The following is a 9,986-nucleotide window of genomic DNA, read 5'->3' as shown; positions in this document are numbered from 1 at the left end:
GAAGAGTGCCAAAACCTGCAAATACTAACACCCTAATTTACATAACATGCTAAAGTCGCGAGAATAAAGTGATACAAACCAAAGTAAGAGAGGGAGACATATGTCCCTTCAAAATATAAACACAACCAAATGTTTAAAGGTCTACTACAAAATAACCAAACTAAGTCCAAGGTTCTTTTGCTCACTAGCTCGTCTGTGACCCCATCTAATCATCATCAACCTGTCAATCACATTTTATACAAACACGAAAGCCACAATTCAGTGGGGAGTAACTTCGAGTCCTCCCAACCACGAAATGTCATATTTAATGTAACATGTAACGTAACATGTAAACCACATCACAATAATCTAGATATCAAATATTCTAACATGTGAACTCTAAACTGACCAAATTAAACTATCATGTGAAACATATAACAAGCAGTAATCCAAACTTTATCAATTGTAACCGGCTTGCATCTCACCTATTACAATTCATAAAATCACCATACAAGAAAGGACAATATATCAAAGACAGGCATAAGTTCTTAGTACGGTCAATAGTCACTCTGTAACTCGAGTCTATACCACGAGGTAGGGAAGGTAATTGAACCGGTATCATGGCTCAGAGGTTCTATCAAAACATGGCCAAGACACAACACAACCCTAGCCTAAAATCTGCGCAGACCTAGACATGCGGATACACACCACCGCACCCAAGACCCACAATTTTTCTAAAACAAAGTGAGTACCCTAAGGAGTCCACCAAAGGGTTGGCTAGTACTTAAGCTGACCACTTACTATCAAAATAAGTAACGAGGTCATGCCCCAACTTGGATATAATCCCACCAAGTCAGGAACACAAAGGCTATTAAGCAGTGAACATATACTCGTCAAAGACTATAAAGGCCTATCTATGACAAACACAACAACCTGCAAGAAGTATTCAATACCAATTCCATTTCCAGCAATATTAACAATATTAAAGGTTTCGGGGAATCTAAGGCCGTTTCTACAACATAAGAAACCATTCAAATCAACCAACAATATATGTGAAATAAAAACATAGTTAATGGCCTAAAACAAGAATAAGGCCAATTACCCATTTTTCACAATAATTCATCCAACCGAATTTTTACCCGCAACCCCGATCTGCGACAGTACGGGTTAAATCGCTGGTGACCAATCACACAATTGATCGACATCGATTGATCAAAGGGACCAAGGGCTCAGTTTTCGGCATAATCATCCAACATTGCAATTATCGCTATAAAATTCATTTTAAGCCTATTCATTACAATTTCATATCATAACCTATCCTAACATGTGCAAACTACCAATATAAGCATAATTTTACCATTAACATTATATTTACTACTAACATAATTCATTTCAAAAGATTACCCACATGTTACTTATACTAAATATAACATTAATAAACCTGAAACGACGAACAACGCATGAAGAACCGCGAAACAAGCAACGGGCCGACCCGGGCCAACCCCAAGGCAGCCGTGGGCCTGCTTGGGCCTGCTGGGCCTGCTGACCGCCACCCCAAACCCTCCATTTTTCCATTTTTGTTCAGTTTAACATCGTCTGAAGCATCAATTAATCATTCCTATTTCATTTCCATACTAATATGTGAACTTAAACTAACAAAAGACATGAATTAGACATGAATTTAACCCATATTATCATGTGAAATAAACCACTAAATTAACAATCACAAAATCATACAAAAAGCAAAGAATGTGACATTAATTCGTCGAGTAACTGGAAATATGTTACCTTTAGCAACAAAATGAGCAATTAGCACCTTGAACACCAAACCCTAATATACAAGCTAGCCCCTATCTTCAACTATATACGAGTCTCCAAACTCGTCTTCTAAATCTTCACCTAACTAAACAATAAAAACACAATTATAAGTACAAAAACCGAAATTACGGGGTGTTACATCTTTTCTAGGGGAAACCGGGTAGGAGGGTGGAGGAAGGCCAATGCATAGGCTTGGTGCTCTTCGACAAGAGACACTAAGTATGCATGCTTAGTTGTAGAAAAATGATTACATCTTCCACTAATTTTAATTAACATTATAAGAATATGTTAATCACACCCAATATTTCGGTCCATATGGATAACATGGAATCCATTTTATTTTTGTCAATTGTCAATATGTCACATGTCATATGTTACATAAATTTGTTATGTATTTTTAACATATTAAAAATAAACGTATTAATAAAAATACGTCATATACAAAAATCGACTTAGTAATTCATAATTACTTGTACCAAAATATTTTACCAATTATAAATCACAACAAATTGTATTTATAATAATTCATTCAAATTCAATTGTTTCTTTAAACAATAATTTCATCTGAGTAATGATACAATTCGATTAGTCAGACCATATCTCATTTAATCATATTATAATAAAATACGTAAATATTACTTCCAAAATCGTCCGTCAATTTTAAATAAATTAATTGACCCATAACGTTATACGATCAATTAATTAATCAATTAAGAGTGTTGCCCTATAGGTATGACCTAGAGGATCAACTGATCACCACCGTCGCACGACAGTAATGTCAAACTCTAGTCAGCCAATCATTACCGATATATGTTGATCAGTTGACCGTAAATATTACTTCCCAATTGTATTCTTTATAATGAGATTTAAACATGTGATCATCATGATCAACAGTCATGATCGCATTATTGTCGGAGGACACATATTCCAACAGTTTTCTCTATAGATATCATCCCCTTTGAGGTACATCAGTTGTTCCTCCAAATATTGGAGTCGTTTTTAAGCTTCAGTCAGACCTACGGAAGCGTTGACCTCTTGTGCTCCCACAAAAGGTGGTGGATTTTCATTCGCGAAGTCATTCACAAAATCATGAGGCACTTCATTTTCTGCAGGAGGCAACCTAGTTTCTACAGCAACAATTCGGCCCTCGATCGTGTTGAGGCGATTATACACTTGGTCTTGGCTAGCTTGGAGACGGGTTAACGCGGCTAGGATTAGATCATTACCATTCGGTGGTTGTCCATTGACACTTGCGTGACTAGTTCCAGGTATCTTGAAAAACTGAATAAGAGATCGACGACGAATCAAAACACGATCGACAATTCTAGCACACTTACTCAAAGAAAGGTCTGACTTGTGAAGTGGGAGTATGCCACTTGTGTCAAGTGAGGTTTGAAGAAATGACAAAGTTTGGAAATGTTGGTCCTAGTCAACTATAGTGTAGTTGTAGGAGTGGACTCGAACTGAGGTTTTGAAATGGGCTTCGAGGCCCGAATTTCGACTCGACAACTGGACAGAGTTTCGACTAGTTTTTCGCTAAATCTGGCCTATTTTCGAAAATTTACATTTTAAAAGAGGTTTTGTTTTTTTTTACAAAATTCGTCATGGTTTCGTTTAGAAATTGGTGATCACATATAATACAAGCATTACAACAGGCATTATAACGGGATGCCGAGTGCATTTAAAAGGGTTTTGGTTTAAAGGTTGGGTTGCCATACCGAACAATCAAACCCCGGGTCTTTGGAGAGGCTCGTACCAAACAAGAGTAAGGCCGATTCCTAGTCCATTTCCTCGAGTAGTGAAAGCCCTTGATGCAAACAAGAGTAAGCACCATGGTATGGTTGACGTCAATCGCTATCCATCCTTAGGCCCAAATAAGAATTTGGACCATCTAGACGGGACGATTGGTTGACTGGGTTGGGTTGGGCTTAGGAAGGCCGAATAAACGATGTAGGAAGACCGAGTTATGAAAACCGACAACTGTCTTGTACAAACTATTCCCTAACCTTGTTCAAGTTTCACCCTTGGCTACACGTAAGTGTATTACTCCCCAGCGGAGTCGCCAAACTGTTGACGCGGGCCCACAGGGGTCGTTCGGGTAGAAAGCGAGCAAGCTTTTGCATTTGTGGAGTCGCCACCAATTTATTATGGAAAATTGTAAACCGTTCGAATACCTCATGCCATGTCAAGACACAAAGTAGTGACATGAACACCAAGAACTCGTTATCCTTAGTATTCTATGTCTAGAATGACTCTCGTGGATGCCAATGAACACGGATGTTCACAGAGATCTGGAGTAAGGGGTGAGGGTATGTATTAGGAAGCTCTTTTGATCGAACACCTAATCACGCCCGCCTTGATAGCGGCCTCTACTAATGATTAGGGAAAATCATCTATACTTGATATGTTGACGGTTACATGCATGCAATGCAACATCCAATAGATTAATCCTAGCATGTGAATTTAGACTAAGTCTGTGATCAAGTAGTTTAACATGCATTAGGTCGAAATAGGGATTTAATGTTGATTACATGTGAAAACAAGTAATAAATCATACAATACGGTAATTAAATAAACAACGATAATTAAAATTACAATAATTACAATGGATTAATTGATTTACGTCGAAAATACATTTAAAACGGATGGTTTTAGAAAAGAAAGGGAAAATAAATTAGGTTAGAAAATAAACAGATTAGTGGTGATAATACGAGTAATAGTTAATTAATACGTAAACTAATAACTAGGTCAAAGCAACAACGGAAGTTCAAAGGCAGAATTCAACCCGGAACAGGCGCATCAGAACTACGTCTTTTGGAAGAGGCGCAACAGTTGCTGCGTCGGTTCCTGACCTGAATTCTGGCTGTGAAGCCGGAATTGCGTGTTGTTAATATTCATTGGTAAGTTTAATGCTCGATTATAATATTTGACTCGGATAGAAATGAATTAACAGATTATTTACATGTGAATTGGTCATAAAAACAGTAAAACATTAATAAGGGCTAATTAGAACATATTAATTACAAGACTAATGATAAGATTAATAATGAATTAAATAAACTAATTAGGTTAACTAGATTATTAATGACGAACTAATGACGATGATGATAAATAACAGATGCAAATATACCAAAGATGGATTTCAGAGACTCAATATTAATGAATAGAACCTCTAAAAACCGGAATTGATTTTAATGACGAAAACCCAGAAATATTAATTACTTGGGATTTAAGTCGGAAATTTAAAGATGAATTATTAATGACAGACAAAAATAACAGAAGACGAAGGAAGAAGAAGAAGGAGAGCAGGAACTGCGGCAGCATCAGGAAGAGGCGCAACAGGTGCTGCATCCCTTCGAAGAGGCGCAGTAGTTGCTGCGCTCCTTCTCGACGTCTGTCTCCCATTAATCTGCTAAAAAGGATATGAATAAAGGTTTTGTAAATCGGTTTTGAATATGCTTTCGACGTAAACCTTTCAATAATGATTACAAAAATAAGAACAATAGTAAAAGATGGGATTTACACCCTCAGACTTACATGTTTGACGAAACGAGATTAACTAAGTTAACGTTTAGTGATGCTCGACTTGAATGTACGACGAAAGTGCCCTCTAAGAGGAAATTAAACAAAGTTGATTAAGTTGATTGATGTGGAGTTGGTCAAATTGGTCGGTCATGCAAAACGAGGCTGGTACTCAGAAATATCCGAGCTTACGTGGTCGAAAGTTCAAGCACGTAGACGCCAAAAAGCAAGAGCGTGGTCTTAGAATGCAAAGGGATAAGAGGGGCGGACACTCGCGTGAGAAATATGAGGAACGAAGGTCTCTATTTATACTAATCACACGGAGGAATTAGGGTTTCGGTGAAACTTTGGAAGTAAATCTCGAAAAGATTTGAAAATACGCAGAAAGGAGCTGGGGAAGAGGCACAGCAGCCACTGCGTCTCTTGGAAGAGGCGCAGCACCTGCTGCGCCCTTTCCCCAAGGGTTTCCTCATGCGGAAGAAAGATTTCCGCTTTTCTATTATGGAATTGCGGTTTGATCTTGATTTCCTTATTATTTATAAAATAATTTCGGGATATAATTTACCAAAGATTGAAAGATTGAAAATATGGAATAGAAATATCCGGAACATTCCAGAATATTTGACTCGTCATTTTAAACGGTTATTTGAAAATGAAGACGATTTTTGACCCGGACTCCAAATGTACTCTAATTTCTGTCAAAACGACCGTAATGGCGCGTAGATGACGACCAAGTGGTAGACACAAGTGTTTGAGCTATCACTTGACGATAAACTTACGAACTGTCATAAATCGTTCCGTGTACCAAACATGCGGCCCAATCATCACCGGGTGGCTTGCGGGAGGTGCAGAAATGAGGTATCTACAGAGTGGTAGTATAGATGTTGTTTGAAAAGTTTCCTTCTAGTTATTATGTGAACATCCATGCTATGCATCGTGACAACGTTGTAGTGTTTATTCGAGTGGTGATGTTATTATACTTTGTGAATGATGTGTTGTTAGGGTCGTGTCCATAAGGTTGCATAAAGTGTTACGGATACCAATATGACTATTGCGTCGCACTACGGTGCGGTTGTTGGTGACAGTATTGTGATGCCGTCATCGGTTGTGAAGGAGGAAATGGGATAATTGTGAAACGAATTTTGAAATATCATGTTGTGTCGGTAGATGCCGTAATCTTGACCATAAGGCCAAGACTTGTTTACATTTGGTTGTTGGATGGTGTGATAGTCATCTTTCAACACTTGTTTGCATTTAAGTATTAGAATAGACCGAGTTTGAAGCAATTACAAGTGAAGCACAAATCTGCCCAGGTGACAATCGACTGAGTGCGCCATGTACTAGACCGAGTGGCCCATTCTACTCGATCGAGTAGTCTGGTTTGACCCTTGTTCGTCAGTACTCGACTGAATATTAGCTGTACACTTATCTTATTACTTATATTGGTAGGCTTGTGTTTAGATGAGCATGATGACCCTTTATGGGTGTTATTTTCTTAATTGTTTACGTTTGGTCATACTATATAGCATTTTGCTATTCCAAGTGAGATGAAATGAACATTGTTATTCGATATGAGTAATTTGATGATAAACAGGATGTGATAAGTTGCAGAGTGCATGTTACTTGCCGTGATTTCATTTTGTGATACCGATGTCCATACCATGTGATTGGTGCAAAATGTGTGTCGCATAGTGGTCGTTTGCATGATTGAGTGTTGTAATCTTCCTTATAAACGGGAGTGTTGATGATGGATGGAAACAAGTAAGGAAACACATGTGTGATCATGTGACGGATTTGACGCGGTATATATGTTACATGGTGTATGCGGAAAATGGAAGTGTTGAATATTATGAGTCATATCACGAATAATTTTGGCACTTCATAATTATTTCATAGAGTCCGCATATTTTTGTGATTTGATACACATACATGTACGTGATTGTGTGAGATTTGGTGTGACATATACATGCGTAATTGATAAGTCCATTTTATATATAGTTTAACTCCCTATTTTAGCTTGATTTATTTGATTATTGCACTTCTATTAGTGTATTTGTGAGCTAATTCCGTGTTTTAGGTGATTTTGCTTATATTCATTGCATTTTGTAGGAAATGAAGACTTTGGTAGCTTTTTCTCATCAAATTAGCAATCACCCAAGTTCACGAGGCTAACGAGAGCAAGTCTTGACCATGCATAGGTGTTTCCAGAAGCTTAGGGGCATTTTAGAAAGAATTGAAAAATCCTGAGCACGAAACTAATTTGGGTTGATGCACTAGTAAAAAAATTAAAATGAAGCCCAAATAAAGTCCAAGTGATCAAGTGGACTTGCAAGCTTAGGATTCCAAATTATGCATTTAGACGTAGGAACTAAGGTGCATTAAGACTAAACTTTGGATTCCCTATGCCAATTAAGACGGATTTAAGACAAAGAGCCAAGAACACGACGACCCCGATCGAGGTGGGGTGTCCCCGATTGGGGTCACCTCTCCATTAATTGTTTACGTTTCACCCCTTGGTCCTATATAAGGGGTGTTAATGCGGGACCTCATGGACAACTTTCATACACTTTTTCATATGCAGTAGTCTTAATTTTCAGAATAAAATGTAGTTTAGCTTTTCTTTAAGCATTCCTTTAGTTGTTACAAATATTTATTTTAAGCATTTCAAGTTATATACAAGTTACATTTGAAGTTATTTCCATTAACTACCTTGTTCTTCATTTCCATGTTCCATTCCCATTGTTAAGGTAATTCTATTTCTGGTAATTATTCCATTCTATTATCATCATGTTTATTATATCATATGTTTTTAGTTTATTTTTCAATATGTTTGAGTAGTTTATTTTGTCTAGGGATTAAGGGAACCATGCATAAATAGTATTTGTAATTATTGAATTAGGATTCCACAATATCTATTAAAAGTTTTTAACATGACACGGTTGTCGCAACCCTATCAAAAATAAAACCAACCGGTCTCTATAAAAATGTAGTAGAGGCAGTCGGGTATCGTATCCACAGGGAGATGGGAATTCTGTATGCTAAACTAAGTCTGTCTAGGTAACCGTTTCTTGGGGGTTGATTGTTTGATTCTAAACTACGGAGATATAGAGAAAAAGAACAGCAAGAAACAAGTAAAAAGTTCTAAAGAGATTACCAGAAAGAGAGAAGCAGCTAGGACAGTCGGTTCACCATGGTTTTCTAGGGATCCGATCTAAGGTCAAGGTCGGCTTAAACTCGATCTGCAGGGTAGTGAAAAGGTCCTTCCGATCCGCTAGTCGCCCTAAAACATTACTAACTTAGCTTCCGCCCTCATTAGAATGTCCTAATGTTCACTGCAGGTCTTACCCCTCCCAATCTTCCGATCTAGGCCAAGGTGTACCGGATCAACTAGCTAAAAGTGTCGACTCAAGCAGCTAATTGCTATTAATTGCAGTGATTAACAACACAAACCTAATTCTAGCCAAGTCTAATCACCTAATCTTAACCTCCCTAATTACCATGGCTCCCCTATGTCCTAGCATAGAGAGATTAGCTATGCATAATGAAAGTAGAGAAATTAACAATAACAAATGAAATAATTAACTTGAACATGATAATAAGATGATGAATTATGAACTTTAATACTTGAAATAGATTACTAAAGAAAAGAAGAATTGAAGAAAGAGATAACAAGAACAAGAACAAGAACAAGAACAAGAACAATTGCAATCAAATAATAATTCAAAATAAGGATGGAGAAAATTACCCAATACAATGAATTCTAAAAGCTAGAGTTTTTAGGTCTAAGGAGTAAAGTGCCAGAGAGAGCGATTCTCCGTCGTTTCCCTCCATCCCCTCTAATTTATTCTAAGATAGAATTAAAATATCCAAAAGGTAAATCTACAAGATTGCGTAGAAAATATCCCAGCATCAAAACTGCTCGATCGAGGAGAAACAAACCACTCGATCGAGCATAATAAAGGCCAAACACCTAGATCGAGCAAAGCAAGTACTCGATCGAGGAACTCAGCAAACGCCCTTCTCGATCGAGTAGAGCAAGTACTCGATCGAGGGTTCTCAGCATCAAAGGGTACTCGATCGACCAATTTTAGCAGTCAACTTAGTCGATCGAGTTTGCTAGCACTGTATCAGCATGGATGAACTCAAAACACCTTCCGAATCCACTTCATGCATCCCTAGGTGACAGATTCTGGGCTCCGATTCTTCTATCTCCAAAAATGCATGCAAACGGGACAGGTTCAGGCCTGATTATGCTCCTCTCTGGTTCATACCTGCAAATAATACAAGTCAAACTAAAGTAGACTATTCGGGGGACATTTGAAGCTAGATGCTACATAAATAACATAGAAATGCGTGTAAATATAGGGTAAAAACCTTATATAAAATGCACGCATCAAATTTCCTCAAACTAAACATTTACTTGTCCCTAAGCAAACTATAAATGTAAATAAAACAACTAGTGGAACGACCCCAGCTTTCCAGCTACAAATTGTCCACCAAGCCAATTTAATGCAACAAATTAACAAAGTTGCAATGGGTCAAATGCATACGAGTTAAATCAATGTTTTGAAAATACTGAACCGTCGACTTTGCAAGACTCATGTATATCGGACTCTCACGGGTCGCTCATCACACAAATCAAACAGAAGGTGAGTATAATTTTGTTA

The sequence above is a fragment of the Silene latifolia genome, chromosome 6 (assembly GCF_048544455.1).
Source record: "Silene latifolia isolate original U9 population chromosome 6, ASM4854445v1, whole genome shotgun sequence".
In the NCBI taxonomy this organism is placed as follows: Eukaryota; Viridiplantae; Streptophyta; class Magnoliopsida; order Caryophyllales; family Caryophyllaceae; genus Silene; species Silene latifolia.
The sequence above is the reverse complement of the archived record's forward strand: the minus strand, read 5'-3'. Positions refer to the sequence as shown.